Here is an 18,881-nt window from a genome sequence, read left to right as displayed (position 1 = left end):
AGCTAGGTGACCTGGGGCCAGTTACTTGAGCTCCATCTGTAGAATGGGTATATGGGGTTGGGTGGAGGGCAGGGGGTCTGAGTCACAGTGTCCGCCCTCCTGCGTGCTGGCATCAGTTTCTCCTCCCCTGGTAGTGTGATGGCTGGACACGCTGGAGGAAGCCTGGTAGGGATAGAGGCCTGTGCGAGCGTCTCTTCACGTGCTTAGCCCTGGGCTGCAGGATGGGTTAACCTCCCGGCACAGAGCCAGAGTGACCCCACCTGCCTAAGAGCCAGGAGTGTCTGTGTTGCATCTGGACACCTGCTCTTCATTACGGAAGTCCCAAAGCCAGTGCTCTCACCAGCCCTATAAACATACAGATTTTCTTTTCAATGGAGCGCCACATCTAAGGGGCTGGGGCTGGGGAAGCAGGGGTTGCGTTCTGAGCAGGTGCATCTTCCAGAGAGGCTTTGAATGGGGGGGGGGGGGTGTCACCTGCTGAAAGAAAAAAGAAACAATCCCCAAACCCTAGGCTTCCAAATGTGAGACACAAAAGTGATGCAGCTGCAAATGGGTTTTTACATCCAAACCAGTGGCCAGAGGGTACTGCTGACAAAATACTGCCGACAAAACCAAGCCCTGGCCACTTGGCTTGGTAGGCAGAGGAACAGGGCAAAGTCTGGCCTGTAGCAACTGGAAGATTGTGGGCAAATCACCAGCCATCCTGGAGCTTCCAGTCCTTCCAGCCACACAGGGAAATTCTGTCTCCCGTGGCGGTGTCCCACGGGTTCAGGTGAATCGGGCGTGAGTATACCAGGTGCCCGGTTCTGAGGCTGTCGCTGCAACTAGCTCCCTCTGCCTTCTGGGAAAACCAAGATCAGGATCTTGGGACTTCATTCTGGATGGGGGAGAAAGAGACATTTGGGGCTCAGCTAGATGCCTTTTGGGAAATTTAATCCTAGACACCTAAGCACTCTTAAAAGGTGCCATTTCAGAGCATGGTAGAATTAATGGACCCCTAATAGAACAATGTGGCATTTTTCCAGATACTGCTTCACCCCTGAAGGCGGGCAGTTTCCTGTCCTTATTTAAAAAGTGAACTGCGCTGAGTGGGCCTCAGCAGATAACTGACTCCCAGTCTGTAATTACTACTGAGTGCAAAATCTCCAGCTGGTGAAAGTTAATTAGCTAATGGCCGGTGCCCAGGGTGCTGCTAAGTGTAGCCCCTGTGTGGGGGAGGGGATAGATGTGAGAAGGGGCTCGTCAGGGCCTGCGGGAGGACACGGGGCAGGCGCCAGGACATGTCCTTCCTTTCCCAGTCACAACAATGGGGAGAAAGGAACTTTTGCTAGGAAAGGGATGCCACGCCCAGTGTGGGGAGGAGGCCGGGGTGAGAAGCAGTGGGAGGGGTGGGGAGCGTGAAGGGAAAGGCTGCCAAGGGAGGGAAGAGTGGAGAGCCCAGTTCCCCCACCTGCGAAGTTACGTTTCTATTTCCTTCCTCCAACACCAGCAAGGTCTGCAGAGATGACGTTCTGAGAGGGGTTGGGGTCTTTCGGTGGAGGCTGTTGTATAGCCACAGCCTGGGTGCACGTTGTTGAGGGGACAAGATATAGTTGGCTGAATGGATGAGGGATGCTGGCCCCTGGCCAGGCCCAGCCAGGACAGCCCCTGCCCTCACAGAGCCCCCGTCTGAGGGAAGAGAAGCTAGTGATGTGTCCGTGGTCCCCAGCTGCAGGCTACTTTGGTGGCTTCACGACCGGATGATCTTCCATGAAGATATCAGTTATGTCTTAGCCTTGCAAGGAGAGAAGAAAGAAGAAGCCATTCCCCTTTGCTGACTCCCCAAAAGCCTGGGTTTGTGCTGTAATGGTTAGGTCAGGGTTGTAGGGTGCCGGTGGGGCCAGGCAGGCAGCTGTGATGAGAGCCTGGAAGGAAGGGAACTGGCAGAGAAGGGCTGGGCGAGTGCTTCTCAGTGCCCCAGGATTGTCCTGAGCATCGGCTGGGCCCCACGTTGTAAAATCTGATTTTCCAAGAGTAGCTGGACATCTAGATGAAATCATGGGACATGCAAATATTGGTGGCCCATTAAAATAATTGGAGAAACAGGTTTTGGCCCAACAAAACCCTATCTGTGTCCATCAATAGCTGGATGGACAGCAATATGGTATGTCCGTACAATGGACTATTACTCAGCCATCATAGGAGGAAAGTATCGATACCTGCTACAGTGTAAATGCATCTTGAAAACACGATACTAAGTAAAGTAAAAGAAGCGAGGGTTCCCAGGCAGGGTTTCTGGGGAGACACTGCTGTGATGGGCCTCCCTGGTGAGCGGTGCCAGGTCGGGGGTGGGGAGAAAGAAGCACTTGACTACACCCTCAGTAGCAGAAGGAGCCACCCTCAGGGACCCAGACCAGCCCTCCCCCATCTTTCTGGCACTGCACACACCCTGGAGTTTTTGTAGAACCCAACGGAGTGTGGAAATGAGTGACGTGGCCTATCCTCCAGGCAAAGAAACTTAGAGTCGCTTTCAGTTTGACTTAGAAAAACAAAGAAACGTGGTGCCAGTTCCAGGGAGCCACACAAAGAGCCCAGGGAACCGTAGTCTATGGGGAGGCAGGCAGGGCCGGCATATCTGGCCAGCCTGTGTGGCAAGTGACAGCAAACCCAAGTAAACTGGTTTACGGGGAGGGGGGTGCGAGCATGAGTGCGGGGGATAGCTGGCTTAAGTGACGTGAGGGTCCAGGGGCAGGTCCCCTCCGGGCTGGAGCGTCACCAGCCCCGTTTCTTGGTGTTTCCTTCCCTTCTTATTTGCTCCGTTCTCACATCCATTCTCTCTGGGATTGTGAGAGGGCTGAGCAGCCTCCCACATCTCTCAGCTCCAAGTCCGACAGCTGTTTCTGACTCAGCAAAAGCTGCCTAGAGCCTCACTGCGCCTTTCCTGAGGCCATCGTGGTGGTCGAGGGAGCGCCGTGTTCACACCCATGCTGCAGCCCCAGTGGGGCTGGTCGCAGCCTGGCTCTAACAGAGGCACCGGCACCAGAGGAGTGCATGGTTCTCCAGTGGGTATTGGGGCCTGTCTCTCGAGGGAGGGTGAATAGATGCTGGGTGGCCAGACACACAACCCAAAAGCTCCATCTGGGAAGGCTTCCTGGAGGAGGTAACATCTACGCTGAAGGATGGAGAGAGAGACTTGGGCAGTGATAGTGAGACTGGATAGTCAGGCAAGTCTCAGAAGGAAGCCAAGAGCGTGATCAGGGAGCCCCAGGGAATGCAGCTTCCAGGAAGCACGCAATGCAGGTGGCTGAGTGGTGAGGGGTGACAGTCCTGAGGTCAGGAGGCCATCATCAAGGGCTGCATTTGCCACCCCAAAGGCATATCAGCTTCTCCTGAGGACAACGAGGAGCCATGGAAGGAATTGTAACATGGGATTAATGTCATATTTGCATTGAAGAAAGACAGCTCTTGCATTAAAGAAAAGCAAGCCTCCCTTCCCTCCCCCGCACCCCCTGCCATCTGTCGTACATAAAAAGACAGTCTCAGTAAGGGTCATGTTCTCCCCATCCACTGGGAAACACTCCTTTATTCTAAGGTTTCTATCGCAAGTTTAGGTGTTTTTTTGTTTTTTTGTAAGACTGACTTTTAAATGATGAAATATTTCAAACGTACTGAAAAGTATATACCAGCAACTAAGATGTCACAGATGTTAACAAAAGGTGGTGTTTGCTCCAGATGTTATTTTATTTCAGAAATCAGAAGGAACCAACACAGACAGCTTTCTTTCCCTTCCTGCCCAGAGGCACCCACCATCCCCAAAATTAGTGTCAATCCTTCCCCAGTGTGTTTGTGCATGTTTACTGCAAACATCATAGGTATGTATGCATAGGTGTGCGTTGGGCACTTTTATTTTTTTAACCTCTCATTGCAATCTACCTAAACATTCCTTCTTCCTTAGACGCTTGCTGCACCAAAGACCAGGTGTTCTCTAGTGAGTGGAAAGGGAGCAGTGATAATTCCAGATGCTGGGATAATTCACGTCCACGAAATGTCTGGGCTTGAATTATCCAGAGCAGCCTGGTAAACATCTGCTTTGCCTCACAACAGTCGATAATCAATACCGTCTCCTGCTAATCGGATGATGTGGTTTTGGCATGAATCCCAGGAAGGGCCAAACAGGTCATCCAAACCCTCTGCCAGAGTTTCCGTCTTTCAAGAGAGTCTTGAGTCAGAATTAGGATCTTCTGGGATCTCTTGACTTCCTCTAGCTCCTCTTGCCTACCCTGAGAACAATCCTTTGAACCGCGTTGGAACATTTCTGGGCTTCCTGTAACGGACATTTTCCAGGGCTGTGGCAGGCCTCTCGGGCAGGCAAGGCAAACACATACCTGGAGTCTGTGTCCATCCTGGATGAGATGGATCACTGCCCCCTCTAGGGGAAGTCATTCACTTCCCACCGAGTGGCTGCTTGCTCTCCTCAAGGGACAATACTACCATGTTGGCGTCTCAGAGTTGGTGTCTGTTGCTGGCAGGTAGGACCCTCAGCGGTGACGAAAGCTAGCTGAGCCTTGCTAAGTGGAAGCCTGTTATTGGTTCATGCGTAGACTCCATCTCAGCCATGCGGAGGAGCCACTGTGCAAATGCTGGGTAATGGGGACACATGGACTGACATCTACTGGCCAAGTCAGCCTGTTCACTTAACACTTTAGTGCCTCTTCTTTAATAGTCTCTGATGGGCATTAACATGTAGCACGGAGCTCCTCACCTTGTGCCTGCGCCTGTAGGTCCACTACGTGCCTCTTCCTGGGAACTCTTTGTCATTGATCTTCTAACCTTTCTCCTCCCGGGCCGTCATCCACCAGCTAAGCCAGCCATCACTGCTCAGGCACCTGCGTGTATTCTCTTCTCAGGCCACCCTCTTTCCACACAAAGTGGATGACCAGGTGCACATTGCCCAAAGCCCTGCCCATCAGGAGACTTCCTTTCCCACCGTCTTTCACCCCTACATGGGGCTGCAGGGCAACCTACGCCCGTTTCACCGGCACCCACACACTGAGCTAACTCACACTGAACCAAGCTCAGGGCTTTCCCCTCCTGTCACCTGGTCATGGGGACCCCTTGTGGGCCGAAGGGTGAGCTGAGGGACAGGCATCAGTGCATCAGTGATGGAGGGGGAGGAGTTGAGGGTCTGTGGCACCTGGTCATGCTGTGCCCTGATCCTGGACGCACCACTCCCATCTTATTACGGATTGCTGCGAGGCCTGCCCACTTATGAACTGGGTACTGGCTCCAGGCCTGTCCTTTTTCTTCTCCCCATTCACGGGCCTTGTCTGTTTATAGTTGAGAGCTGGGAAATCAGATTGGCACAACTAATTACTGTCACTGCTGGGAAGACATATTGCCATCTGGCCACACCCTGGGCTGTGGACCTGACTGGGCCTCGGCTGCCATTAGACCGGCCAGGAGGTGGCAGAGGACAGCGGGTCTGAGCAGAATCTGTGAGTGGCCTGCCTGGGTTTGAATCCTGACCCCACCACCCACAGACTGTGTATCCTCGGCCAAGTAAGTTCACCTTTCTGTGCCCCATTTCTCATTTATAAAACAGAGGTGAGTAGAATACTACCTCATAGTGTTGTTAGGAGGCTCCATGAGTTAATATTGTTTAAAATCCTGAAAACCATGCCTGGTATGTAGTAGTCCGTGCTCTGTGTCTGTTCAAGAAAACATGTGGCGGAGGGCTCAGAGAAGGAAACAGAAAAACCTGCAGTGGGAAGAAGACATCTATGGAGGGAAGGACAGGCCCCTGGAGTTGTTTCCATCACCAAGTCTCCCAATTATGTTACTCATACTTCCCTGTAAGAAAATGCTTTTCATGAAACCGCCCAAGTTGGGTTTTTTCCCTTATTCCCCCAAAAGTCTGTCTAGAACAAACCCCTTTTCCCCACATCCACACATTGAAGCCCCACCTTTTCTTTAAAATCTCACTTGAGCCTTTCTTCCTCCAGGAAGTCTTCCCAGATTTCCCCCGTCAGAAGCCTCCTCTTCTAAGAACCTGGAGCACCATCTGGATCTCCTCGTGTCTCTTCCCACTTTCTGCTCTGTGCTGCTGCAGTTGTGCACGAGCTCACCTCCCCTACTAAACGGCACCCTGTTGGTAAAGGCGGGAAGCCCCGCCCATGAGATGTAACATCAAAAGCTTTTCAATCTGTGAAACAAATGAAATATGGTCTACATCTCCAATTTCATGGCCACACCATAGCTGCTGTGGGTGTACATAATCTGTCTTATTCCACCTTGAAGGCACCCTGGCAAGACCCGGTGCCTGTTGCAGGAGGAGGGTACTTCTTAGGCTGCCTCCCCGTCCAGCTCCTCCCAAGTCAGGAAGCGCGGGCAGTATGACTGGTCAGGGCTGAGACACCAAGCCGGCCACATTTGACGATCAGTGGGTCGGGTCAGTGTGTGTTAGGGGTGTGGGCACATGAGTGAATTTCCTCTCGTCCTTCCCATGCCATGTGTAAGTGTGACTAAGGAGAACCGTTCTCAGGGCAGGCCCAGCCATTTTCTTCGCTTTCACTTTCTGTTCAGTCCTCACGCCTGGCCTGTCTTCCTGGGCCACTTTCTCCACCCCGGGTTGGAGGCTGTACATTCAGGTCTGAGACCTGGGGTCAAGGAGGCGAGCGAGGATCAGTTGTCCGCCCAGCTTTGCTAATGTGAAGTCCTGCTGCAAACCGGGCTGTCCCAGGCCTCTGCGCTGGGAGTCTCAGCTGGGCCACCACGTCATTCATCACCCACATCGGGCACTTTGAGAGTGAAAAGGGAAGTAATTAATATTGACACTGGGAAAATTGACAAACTGGGCACATTCCAGCAAACCAGGGCACTTGGTCACCTGGCTATCGAGCTCTTGTTCCATATACACACAGCAATAGTTTACCTCCCATCCGGTTCTCATTCCTGCTGAGTCCAGCTCTGTTGGTGAGAAATGCCAGGGGAGAAGAGAGGAATGTCAGGATCTGAAAACCCACCAATCATATAACTGCCAAGGGAGAGGGTAGATACCAGGATAAAACTGGGTTTTGTTGAACGAATGACTGTATAAGCAGCCATATGTCTGCCACCGTGAGACTGAATTAATTGATCTTTGAATAGCGAAAGACACAGGAAAAGGAGGGCACAGCCAAAAAGGGCATCATTTCCCTGGTGGGGAGGAAAGGGATGGTAGGGCAGACAGATCTCTCTGCTGGGCTGAGGTACTGCTCTTAGTTGAGGACATTTTGGGTACTTCCTGAATAATCTCAGGGCAGGTATGGACTGGGAAGGTATTATCTGAGGGGCCATGAGTATGAACTGTGTGGAATATTCTGTTTCTCACCTTGAGTCTGATGAGCTCACATTTGCAATCTGTGGTCACAGTCATTTCTGCTTCAGTATTTCCATTCCACTCCCTTTTCTATTGATGTTTTCTAACACCCAACATGTCATTCTTGCCTTATCTCAGACTCTTTAAAGCTATATCTTTGCTTTTCATTTCTTCACCATGTCTTTAGTTTTCATGAGGTCTCAGGAAATAGTTTTCTTGTCTTTCATGTCTTGTCTAGACACTCCAAGAAGGGAAACGACTGCAGATTTCAGCTCAGCTTCTGTTCTGCATGGTTATAATAACATTCAGTCCAACCACATTTGTCGTTTCACACCCCCAGTGCCCTGATGGAAATATCTCTCTACTAATGCACCCCCACTAATCATGTGACCTTGACTCAGTCAACCAGCTCGTAGCTGACTTCCAGTCTATGGTGTAAAGTCATTTCTGCTTGCATGGCATAATTTAAATGCATTTTTTAAGTCAAAGTCGTTTCCAAATAACTCTGTTGTTATATATTCCCATAACAGCACTGGTGTCTGCGCGAGTCTAGAATGAAACTTGCAATAATGTTCCCACCATACCCACCAGGAAAGATTCCCGTAACTGAAAGAGTTTTATTGCCAGCAGCTTTTATGTCTCCATTCTCTCGCCTTCATTTCACTGAAATGCAATTTAAAAAGTCCTCTCAATTTCTGGCTTCTCAAAGTTCAGAGGTGCAATGTGGAGATGGGGCCGCTGGTCGAGATGAGTCCAGTTAAGACAGCAGTTTGGGTGGGCTGGGCAGAGCCTCGCTGTACACAAATCGCTCCACTCCCACCCACATCTCTCTGGAAACCTGGGAGCTTTTGATCTGGAACAAGGGGAGGAGGGATGAGTTCATTTGGGGGATGGGCTGGAAGAGACACGAAAGATGCTATGGGCCCTGTTCTTTGAACTAGGGCAGAGAAAGGGGTTAGTGACCGAAGTTGCTCAGGTGAGAGTTCTTGAGACCCTGGATCCAAGCACAGCTGCCTTAAGGTCCAGGGAGCACAGTGGGGAGCTGGTTGTGGGCAGGACCGGTCCTGTTGCCTCTGCCCCAGACCACTGATGGTCTACCTTTGGTCTGCACCCTGGTGTTGGATATTGAGCAGTGACAGAGGGAAGGCTCCATCAAATGGCCTTGTGGTCAATGATCCTGGCCAAGTGGAGTGGGGGCTGGGACAGGAAGTGGGGCAGGGGAGGGGTAGAAATTGCAGGAGGTTGACAGGCCCAAGAGGATATCCCTATGGTATTCCCAGAAAGAGTATACTGAACCTGGGTGGCTGAGAGCCAGGAGTCGAGCTGCTGGTGCTCAGACCCTCACCATCTGGCTGTAATAAGGAAACATGGCATCATTCTGAAGTCACAGGCTGGTGAGGATTCTATCAATTTAATTTAATGACATGTCTAGGAAAGGCCGGCAAACATGTTTCTTTCCTCAAATGATTTGCAGTGACTTCAACTCCCCACTTCATTTTCTAGTAGAAACTTGGCCAGACAGTGTAATAAATCACCTTACAATTTAGTGCCTTCAAACAATAATTCTTTTGTAACCTCCCATGATTTCTGTAGGTGAGGAGTTTGGGAAAGGCTCATCTGGGTGGTGGTGGCCCCAGCCTACCATGTGGCTGGCATTGGACTGTGGCTGGAGCTCAGAGAGCGAGGGCAGAAGCAGCAGGTGGCTGGCTGGGCACCTCTGTCCCTTCAGGTGGTGTCAGGGCCTCTGTGTGGCCTGTCTATGGGAACTAGTTGAGGCTTCCTCACAGCATGGTGGCCTCAGTGCAGTCACAATGCTTCTAGAGGGCTGAAGGCTTCACAAATGAAGATACAGGGAACACGGTGGAATACGGGTCACCTTCTATGGCCTAGGCTCAGAAGTCTCACATAGCGTCACTTCAAGGATAGCTACAAACTGGAACAGTCACAGAAGCTCACCTAATGTCGAGGGGGGCGGGTGTTAGACTCACCTCTTGATGGGGAGTGGCAGGGTTGTGGAAGAACGGGGGGATGGGCAGGGGTGGGAGATGTTGCGTCCATCTTTGGAAAACACTGGCATGACCAACTTTTCCATGCGGGCTGAAATCATTCGTCTGAGCCTTCCTCCCAGGCTGGCTTCTTTTAAGAGAGCCTCCATCTGTGACTGTGTTCCTTCCTGACCAGCACTCAGCCACCTGTTCTACCTGCTTGAGTCTCCACTCTTCCCCCAGTGCAGCTCCTCAATCATGTCGGCTCATCTCCTCCTGAACCCTGTTTAATATGCGGTGCCTCAGAAGCAAACCTCTCTAGCTTTCTCTCTGGGGGATCCTTTCCTAAAAAGGCATGGAACTCACAGTTCTTCTGAGTGAAGAGAGAGTGGAAATCCATCAGAACGCTGACTAAGACGCAGGCCAGCTCTGGCACAGCTGGCGGAGGGAACCATCCTTGAGTTCTTTGATCCGAGCATCCCACACACCAGTGAGACACTTAATTACAGGGGGGCTGGGTGAACAGGCAGAACAGAGGGAATGCGAGGTCAGGGGAGAACGCCAGGAACACACATGGGCTTGGAGACCAGGAAAGGCATGTAAGGACTCTTCCAAGTTGCCAATAAGTGAATCATCACCCACGGTCATGGAACCCAGGTAAGGATACTTGTATGTAACAGGCCTAGACTCAAAGCCTTCAATTAGTATTATTATTTTATCAACAGAAAATAGAACCTATTCAGAAGGCTGGAGACTGAGCTAACAGGAAACGTCAAGGTGGGAACCTTTGGAGACAGGACAGCACAAAGACAGGGCTGCTTCTACATGACTGTTAGGGAGGGCAGGCTTATGGAGAAGCCGGGAACATCTGGCCAGAAGAGACTTATTCATGGTATCACGGGGGTTCCCTGAAGTCACACTAAGCTGACACCCTCTCCTCCCTGGGGTATATGTCCCTTCTTATGTGACACTGAAATAACTAGGCAGTTTCGTTTGTGGTAATTGTAGCCAGAGAAGGTGGAACTCAGATGCAAGCGTGAATTCTGGTTCTGTCATCAAGCTGTGTGATTTTTGGACAAGTCACTTAACCTCTCTGAATCTTTGTTGACTCATGGAAACTGGGAAACGGGGAATATTACACCATGCCTTTGTGTTATGATAAAATGAGATACGTAATATGAATAAAATGTTTAGAATAGCCTCGGACCCGCTTGGCGCTTCATCAAGTCTGTTCTCTTTCCGTTCCCTCTTAATTATCCACTGAGCACCTTTTTTTCATTTTGCCACCAGTCTCAAGCTGGTTTCTTTGGCCAGGTGTGTGTTATTGCAAGAAGCGAGGCATTTAAAATCAAAGCATGGTTCTAATAGAGGGCAGGTAATTATCACCCTGGGGAATTCAACAAGGGAAGGCTCCTTTGCTGTGGCTTCCTTCTCAGGTTTGGGCTTTCCAAACCAATTTTTCTGCAAGGGGACCTTCTCCAGGTAAGTTGAAAATCCACCTCCTCCCGCAAAGGGCAGATCTTGGCAACATGATGCTACAAAGTCAGGGATACAGGTTGCCTCGCATCCTGGCCGCGGTCTTTGGATCCAGGATCTGATTTCCCAGCTGGTCGCCGGGTGGGGGAAGGGATGTCTGGATCCGTGAGGCACGCGGGCCTCGTAAGGCAGAAGACTCCACAAGCCCATTCAAGTCCAGCCCCTCACGAACACACCACAAATCATCTACTCCTTCTCCGGGAGTCAAACACCCTCGTATCTGCCCTGAGCACTGGTTGGCAGCGGTCTAAGAGCCACATCCTCAGTCTGTCACTCTGTCGGGGGCTCCCCCTCAAGCAGAAGGGCCTCTCTCCTTTGGGGCCACATAGTACCTGAGACAGGCCTGCATCACAGCAGCTGATGACAACTGGGCACACACTGCCTTCCCTGCCAGGCCCAGGTAATGCAAACATGCTTACATCGCCTTCCTCTCACGCTCCTAATTCCCGGCAGAGAGCTTGGCCCAGAGCGGTGCTCCGTGGGTATTTGCTGACTTGAGTCAAATTGATAAAAGGCAAGGCTTTTAAGAATCTTCCAACATAGATAGTCTATGATTCATTTTTCAAAAGTGTCTATCCATTTAACTTCATTTTTTCAGAATCTAATGAAATCTAAAATTTATGTTATGGAGTTGAAAATTTCACATTAGAACTCAGACGTACGTAAAAATGTTGCTTAAATTTTTTTTCTTTAAATGATCCATCCTATTTCGAAACTTCATTTCTTTTTACTTAAAATTGCCTTTAAAATGAACAGTCTCTGGAGTAGGAAAAGATTTCTTAAATGTAACAAAAAAAGCACGAACCTAAAGGGGGAATTTTAATAAACTGGACTACAATAAAATTAAGCACAGATCAAGAGATAGCCTTAAGAGTGTGAACTAGAAGTTACAGACTCAGGGAGGATATTTGTAAGAATTATATTCAACAGAGAATTCAAAATACATAAAGAACTGATACACATCAATCTACAAGATTGACAGCTCAATAGAAAATGGGCAAATGACTCGAGTTGGCACTTTACAAAAGAGAATATTCAAATGCCCAATAAATGTACAAAAAGGGGCTTGTCCTATAGTCAGATTGGGCTGCCATAACAAAATACCAGAGACTGAGTAGCTTAAATAACCAAAACTTATTTCTCATAGTTCTGGAGGTGGGGAAATCCGAGATCCAGATGCCAGGCAACGCAGTTTCCACTGAGGAGTCTCTTCCTGGATTGTAGACGGTCACCTTCTTGCTGTGTGCTTACCTGGTGGAGGAAGAGAGAGAGAGAGAGAGTTTTGCTCCCCCCGCCCCCCAAAGAAGCAGACGTCCTTCAAAGCTAAATTCAAACTCCTGGCTTAGGAAAGCAGAAACATTTGTTCAAGTGTTAAGAGTGAGTCAAGGTTGCCCACCTCTTCACTCATTCCCCTTCTGATCATCAAAAAGCCGGTCTCAGTCTCAGCCTGAGGACCCTGTTCCACAAAGACCGGGACCGAGAAGTTAGCTGGTGTTCAAGGTATAGGTGTTTACTCAATGGACAGCTCAAATAAATGCGACATAGGAATACCAGGAAATACACTCACTGACCCGGGAGGTATACCTTAGGGGCTAGTTTACCTTACGGGGATGATGAAGCATTTCTGGGAAACCCTTACAGGGCTGACAAAAACCCAGGCATTGTCAGGAATGTGGACCAAGCTGTTCTGATTATAGGGGCAGATCTAGTTTTCCATATTTTCCCCATGCACACAGCGCTCGATTTTGACGAACAGTCTGGGTGTTTATAGAAACATGATCTTTCCCGGAGCAGCGGAGAGAGTCTTTTGGGGAAGGCTGTGTCGAGAAGCAATTGTGAGATGGATGTCACCACAGGATGTGATACGTCTGATAGAAAGATGTAACAGACATTGGTAGAGGGGGTAGTCTCTTTAATGACGGAAGACATGGAAACCTGTGGAAATGGTTACAGAAAGTAGAGGCGACTCAGATGGCTTCCACAGAGAGGTAATTCTTCCCAGGTCCCCCAAGTCCCCACGAGGACTGCCCTCTGTGGGTGTTGCCACCTCACAGAGCAAGGCGCTGCCAAGCACAAGGTGCCCTCTGCCATTCTCACGGAGGGGTGGCTGGTTTTATGTTTCCGGTCATTGTCCCCAGATCCCCGAATATCTTGGAGACTTTGGCTAGACACCTGCCCATTCGCTAGGTGCAGGGGGTGCTACAGAACAACTCCAGCACATTCCTGAGTCTTCACCCTGAAAACGGGTAAAGTCAGGGCTATTTCCCAGGAATACCAGGAAATACACTCACTGACCCAGGAGGTATCACCGTAGGTGCTGGTTTATCTTATGGGGATTTATCACTGGTTTATTGTGTTTCTATAAACCCTTGGAGGGGTTTAATGGTGACTCACATCGCTGAATTAGATTCCAAATGGCTTTCACAGAATCATGCTCTCACCAATGCCTGCATCAGTATATCCTCACCAGCATTAGATACTCAGATTTTAAAAATATTTTTCTTCATTTGACAGATATAAAATAATATCTATTGTTGGTTTTTGTTCGCATTTATATCTATCTTTAAATAATGCAGTGGGTTAATGTTTTGACTATCATCTAATATTTCTTGCTCCATAATCCATTCTTTTCCTCCTTTACTGCCTGTGCCAGGGAGCAGAGACAAACCTCTCTAAGGAAGAGGAAGGTGGCTACAGCATGAGACAAAGATGTCATTTCTCTGGTTTGAATTTTAAGGTAGACTTAAAATCTCATGGCAACACAGTGGTTTTGAAGGCCAGACTTTTCAGAGAGAAAAAAGGTTTTCTTAAAACTCCCAAGGCTAGAGTGTTCACACACATCAAAGAAAGCAAAGCTGAGGGAAGCGGAGTGATCGTTTCATGAGTCATAGAAAAGGGCAGAATGCAGATTTGACAAAAGGGAAGTGTCTGCCCCACAGGAAGAAGAATGGCTACTTGGAGACTTGGGGAAAGAATTGAGAAACAGGGCAAGAAAAGGCAGGCAGGGGTCAGGCTGTGAGTGTGCTGGTTCTGCCCACCCCACCCATTGAGATCAAGCTCCAGGGGTAAGGGAAGACGGAAACACCCAGGTAATTTGAAGGACTCTAAGAACGTCAGGGTTGGTGCCCCACTTCTCTGGGTGTAGGCCAAAGAAGCTTCACATCTTTCAGAGGAGCCGTTGGGTCAGCCTGACACTGCACCCAATATGGCATCCAAGCCATGGAGTAGAAATGGCTGCGGGAGGTGTCCCAGTAGGTTGGGCCTGAGGTAGCACCCCTGGTTCGTAACGTGTGGTCCAGCATGAGATGTGGAAGAGGTCCAGAACTTCCTGTGTGCCACAGGGGGACCTGAGAAGTAGCTGGGGTGCTAGGACATCACCATGGCAAAAGGCAAAGTGACCAAAGCTTCAGGGTGGACTTCACAAGTCAGGGAGCAAATGGCTTTCTCATGCAGGCCTCAGGGAAGCAGGAGCCTCAGGTGAGACCAAGGCAGCCAGGCAGAGCCTCCAACCTTGCAGGCAACCTATACTTGTGCCACAAGACCTGAAGGTATGGAAGCTTCCCCTGCAACCAGCTGCCATCTTGGAATGCAGAGGAGGAAGGAAAATTCTTGTAGTGATGGAGAAACCCAAAGACAACGTCATTACCCAAAAGGAGATGATTTTAAACCAGAGTCTGAGACGCCATAATGGCAAGAAGAGGTGGGGCCTCAGGAGCTGCCTGGGATCTTTATTGACAGTCATATTTTCACCTCTGAACAAATTCTACCTTCACCGGATACTCATAACCCCTGTTATAACATACTTAATTTTTTTCCAATTATAATGGCAATGTGATTTCATTTTAGAAAAGTTGGGGAACAACCATATAAAGAAGAAATTAAAATCATCCTGTGATGGCACCAACTGGAGATATTCACTGATAATATCTTGGTTTATTTCCTTCTAGTCTTTTTTCTTGGTTTATTTCCTTCTAGTCTTTTTTCTATGTATATGTGTTTGTGTGTGTGTATTATTGTGATGTACCTTGTGCATCTTGTTGGTTGACAAGATTTTTTAACGTCTCAGTCCCTTTTGTTTGCGGAAAGGAATACCCACCACGTTGTTGCTTAGTTTATTATCTCTAAATAACTAACAATTCTAAATGTTCACAGCACGCATGACCACTAAATCAAAATACAAGAAGTTAACAAATTTAATTTCCCCAGATGCTTAATCATTGATTGAAATGTGATAAGTCAAACGTCCTTAACGTTTGATTACAAATCTCCTATACATCAGATTTTCCTATGTGCTTTAAATGCCTTAAAATGGAAGCAAAACACGCCCACAATGACAATGATTTCTAACTTGAGCAGCACTTGCACTAGGGCAGTTACAGAAGTGCTCAGCCTGGGGTGTCCAAACTGCGGCCCGCAATCCATTGTTAATTGGCCCGCAGCAAATTCCAAAAATATATTTAGTTTACTTAAATAAACCAGGTGAGGCAATACATACTTCACCTTGAGTGAGTGGCCCGGCTGTTTGTGTATTTTATGGCCTTTGGTAAAAAAACGTTGAAAAAAGTTTTGACACCCCTGTCTTAGACCATGGCTTTCCATCCTGTCTTCACCATCTCATTCTTACTCCTCTGTTTATTTCTCGCCAGGGGCTCGGCTTTCTTCCCTCAGCTCAGAGACTTGGGTTGGCCCCTGCACTGGCTCAGACTGAGATGGGACCAAGGGCAACGGGTCAGGGACTCCTCAGATTATTAGCTCTCACTAGTCAGGTATGGTTTGATTTTTTTGTAGTCTTTGTCTTTGCCCCAAATGACACTTGCTTTGCAGCCCAGCCTGTTATCATCCTGCTTTGCAATTGTCCTGGGGTGGGGTGGGGAACAACTGACTAGATTTAGAGAAAAATTTGTCACTGAAACTATAGCTTCTCTTTCTCACTATTTTGACCTATAATACTTTGCCCAGACTCCTCAGATCCCCTTTTACTGGTGTGTGTGTGTCCCCACCCCCACTTCCAACAGCTGGTTCCTGTATCTTCTTTGGACCTTCAGTCTTGGGCTGTTGGGGGAGGCATTGCCTGAGAATTTACATTCCTCTGGGTCGGCCCTTAACTGATGATCCTGGGGTGTGAGAATGGGGAGGTCTTGTCCAGGTGCACTGAGGGGAGGAAGGAGGGAGACTCCGAGGTGTTACTTACACTGCAGAACCCCCAATGGGATCAGGCTACAGCCACCTTCCCTGGCACTTTGCCTGAGATGGTTCCCTGGCATGGCTTCCCTGAGAGTGAGGTCTTCATAAATCACTTGCACACAGAGCTCTCTCAACGTCTGCTTGGGAAACCCGACCTAAGTCAGCCAGTGATGCATTTTTAAATGTTAAAATAAGTTTGAAAAATAACAGGCTCTGTGGGTGTACCCAGGAGTTTGAGTTGGTTCATACAGCTTAGTAAGTAAAAAACAGCAAGTCAGAGTCGTTTTCCTGGACATATCGGTCTGGAGTCAGAACACTGACAGCAGGGAAACAGGGACCCCTGTAAGCCATGGGCGTTTTCTGGGGACACTGATGCCAGATCCCCCTTCTGCAGGGGCTGGAAGCACCTCAGAGAATGGAGAGCAGGCTCCCCTGCTCCCTCCCTCTGCCCTCCCAAGTCCACAGGCGAGGCCAGAGGCCAGAATAGTGGCAGCTCCCTGTCCTGTTTTACCTGACTCACCAGGCCCACACCCCCAGGTGCCCCACAGGCCAAGGGGAAGGAGCAGGCAGAGTGGGGAGCCTGTGTCCCACAGTACAGGGGCCGAGGTTAGACAGAGTGGTTTGCTGCCCTGAGTGACCACCGAGAGGGTTTCCAGAACTCTGCACCTTCTCGGCCGCTTTCAAGAACAGAGTGCTCTGTCCTCCCCCTGCTAACAGCTGGGGAAGTGTAAATGTGTGTTACTCCAACAGCTCAGAAGTCCTGAGAGTGCCGAGACACTTTCTAATCCAGGTTCTGCCTTCTGTGGGAAGGCAGAAAGCAGACACCTTGGTTCTTGGAAGGAGCTGAGTCATATCTAATGAACACTACTTGTTGGTGACTGGATTATCTGCAGAGCCAGCCTGAGCCTCCTGGAAAGGGCGCCACCTGGTGGTGGGCACTCTCCAGTTGGGAGTGCTCTCTCTTCCCCGTCCCTCTTGCTCAGGGGGTGTGGAGATAGGGTTTTGAGGGGGTTAGGGGTGGGTGATGATTTACCCTTTGCAGCCTCAGACTTCCCTGGCAAGCCATTGCTTTGGGCACACTTGCTGGCTTGCTGTGATTGAGGGCTTGCCTGGGACACAGGAGCCAAATGCCAGAATTCAAGCCCCAGCTTCACCGCTGTGGGAACTTATGACAAGTTACCAAATGTCTCTAAGCCTCAGTTTCTTACCTGTAACAGGGTGCTCAAAGGACCTACCTCCCTGGGTTCTTTGTAAAGAATAAATGAGATTATGCATGATCTTAGTTTGAGTTCCCCCAAAGCAGATCCTGAGAGGTTCAGAAGGAAGTAGTTTATTTGGGAGGTGATCTTAGGAAATACCACTTGGGGAGAGAGTTGTGAGACAAGCGAGGGTAAGATGACAGCAAGAGTGACTTAGCCAGCAAGTGTGTTGCCACTGGGGGCACCTGGCTCAGTCCCTCTCCGTGACACCTGGCCTGGGATTTCAGATCTGGGGTTCAGATTCCCATTAGCCCTGATTGAAGGCTACGCCTAGGATGTCTAATTCCTCACACTTCTGGCTTATTCACTATGCCTGGGCATAATGGACTAAGCTAGATTCAGAAATTGTGGCATTTGGAAGTTGGGCCAACATGCATGGAAGTGGTCAGTGGGCTATGAGTGGGGAACCGTCCAAATCTTCTATATGCATATCACTAGTAACATCTCAATAAACAATCATGATTAATAATAATACCCATCCGTGCTCCAATCAAACTCACCCCTCTCCACCAAAGTTTGACATGGCTGATAAACTACAAGTGGGTACAAATAGACTGTGTGCTATGGGGAGCGCTAGGTGCCAACAGCCCCTAGACAGGTGTTTGATGTCTCCCATTTTACAGATAGGGAAGTGGAGGCCCCTAGAGTGTGGGAGCCTCGTCGTGGTCGTGGGTCAGACCCCTGTGTTGATCTCCTTTGGGCAGGTATGGCTGCTCCCGCTTGTGCCAGGATAATAAAGAGTTTTTATCTTTATTATCCTGTGCCTGAATTAAGATTCTCTCTCTCTCTCTCTCTCTCTCTCTCTCTCTCTCTCTCTCTCTCTCTCTCTCAGACTCAGACTAACCATGACTGTGCAGAAATTTGTTTCCTTCTGTAAAATGTCAAGGCTGAATCTTTTATGTTCTGTCCTGGTCTGGGCGTGATAATGAACTCCATCCAAGACCCATGGCTGCCTCCAGCCCCTAAGACTCATTGGAAGTCTTGGAATAATTACAAAAGGAATAATTCTCAGTGGCAGGAGAAGGTGTGGGAGTGATTTTATCTTTTTTTTTTTTTTTTTCCCTGCAAGACTCAGACTCGAGAGAGAAAAGGAAAAGGTTGCGGGTCCCCCTCTCACTTATTTCTGGTCGTGCCCACATGGACAATTGGAGCTTGCCTCCTGTGGGCCCTACTTCACGTCCACCAGGAGCCAGAAACCCAGGGTCCCATGGCCTGCCTCAGAGTCAGCAATAGAGGGTCTGCTCAGCTCTCCTTCCTGAATGCCACAGCCACATGTCAGTGCTGGTGACAGAGGACAAGAGCAAGCCCAGCTCCCCTGGTCCATGCTGTACTAGCAGGAGAGCAGCCTGGGAGCAGGGTGGGGTAGGGCCTGCCACAGAGCGCGGGGCCTCCTACTTCTGGGGCAGGGGGCCATTTCTGAGTCACTCTACTGGGCAAGGGACAAAAACCCAAAACCTATCTTTTCTGGCCCCTGTTCAGTTCTCAGTTGGAGCCAGTTAAGCCTTTCCTTTCTTCTTATTCTTATTTTAAATATATTTTTTGTTTACAACATATATAACATAAAATTTGTCACTGTAGCCA

The sequence above is a fragment of the Rhinolophus sinicus genome, chromosome 5, assembly GCF_057876585.1.
Source record: "Rhinolophus sinicus isolate RSI-liver-muscle chromosome 5, RSI-T2T, whole genome shotgun sequence".
In the NCBI taxonomy this organism is placed as follows: Eukaryota; Metazoa; Chordata; class Mammalia; order Chiroptera; family Rhinolophidae; genus Rhinolophus; species Rhinolophus sinicus.
Note: the sequence above shows the minus strand (reverse complement) of the source record.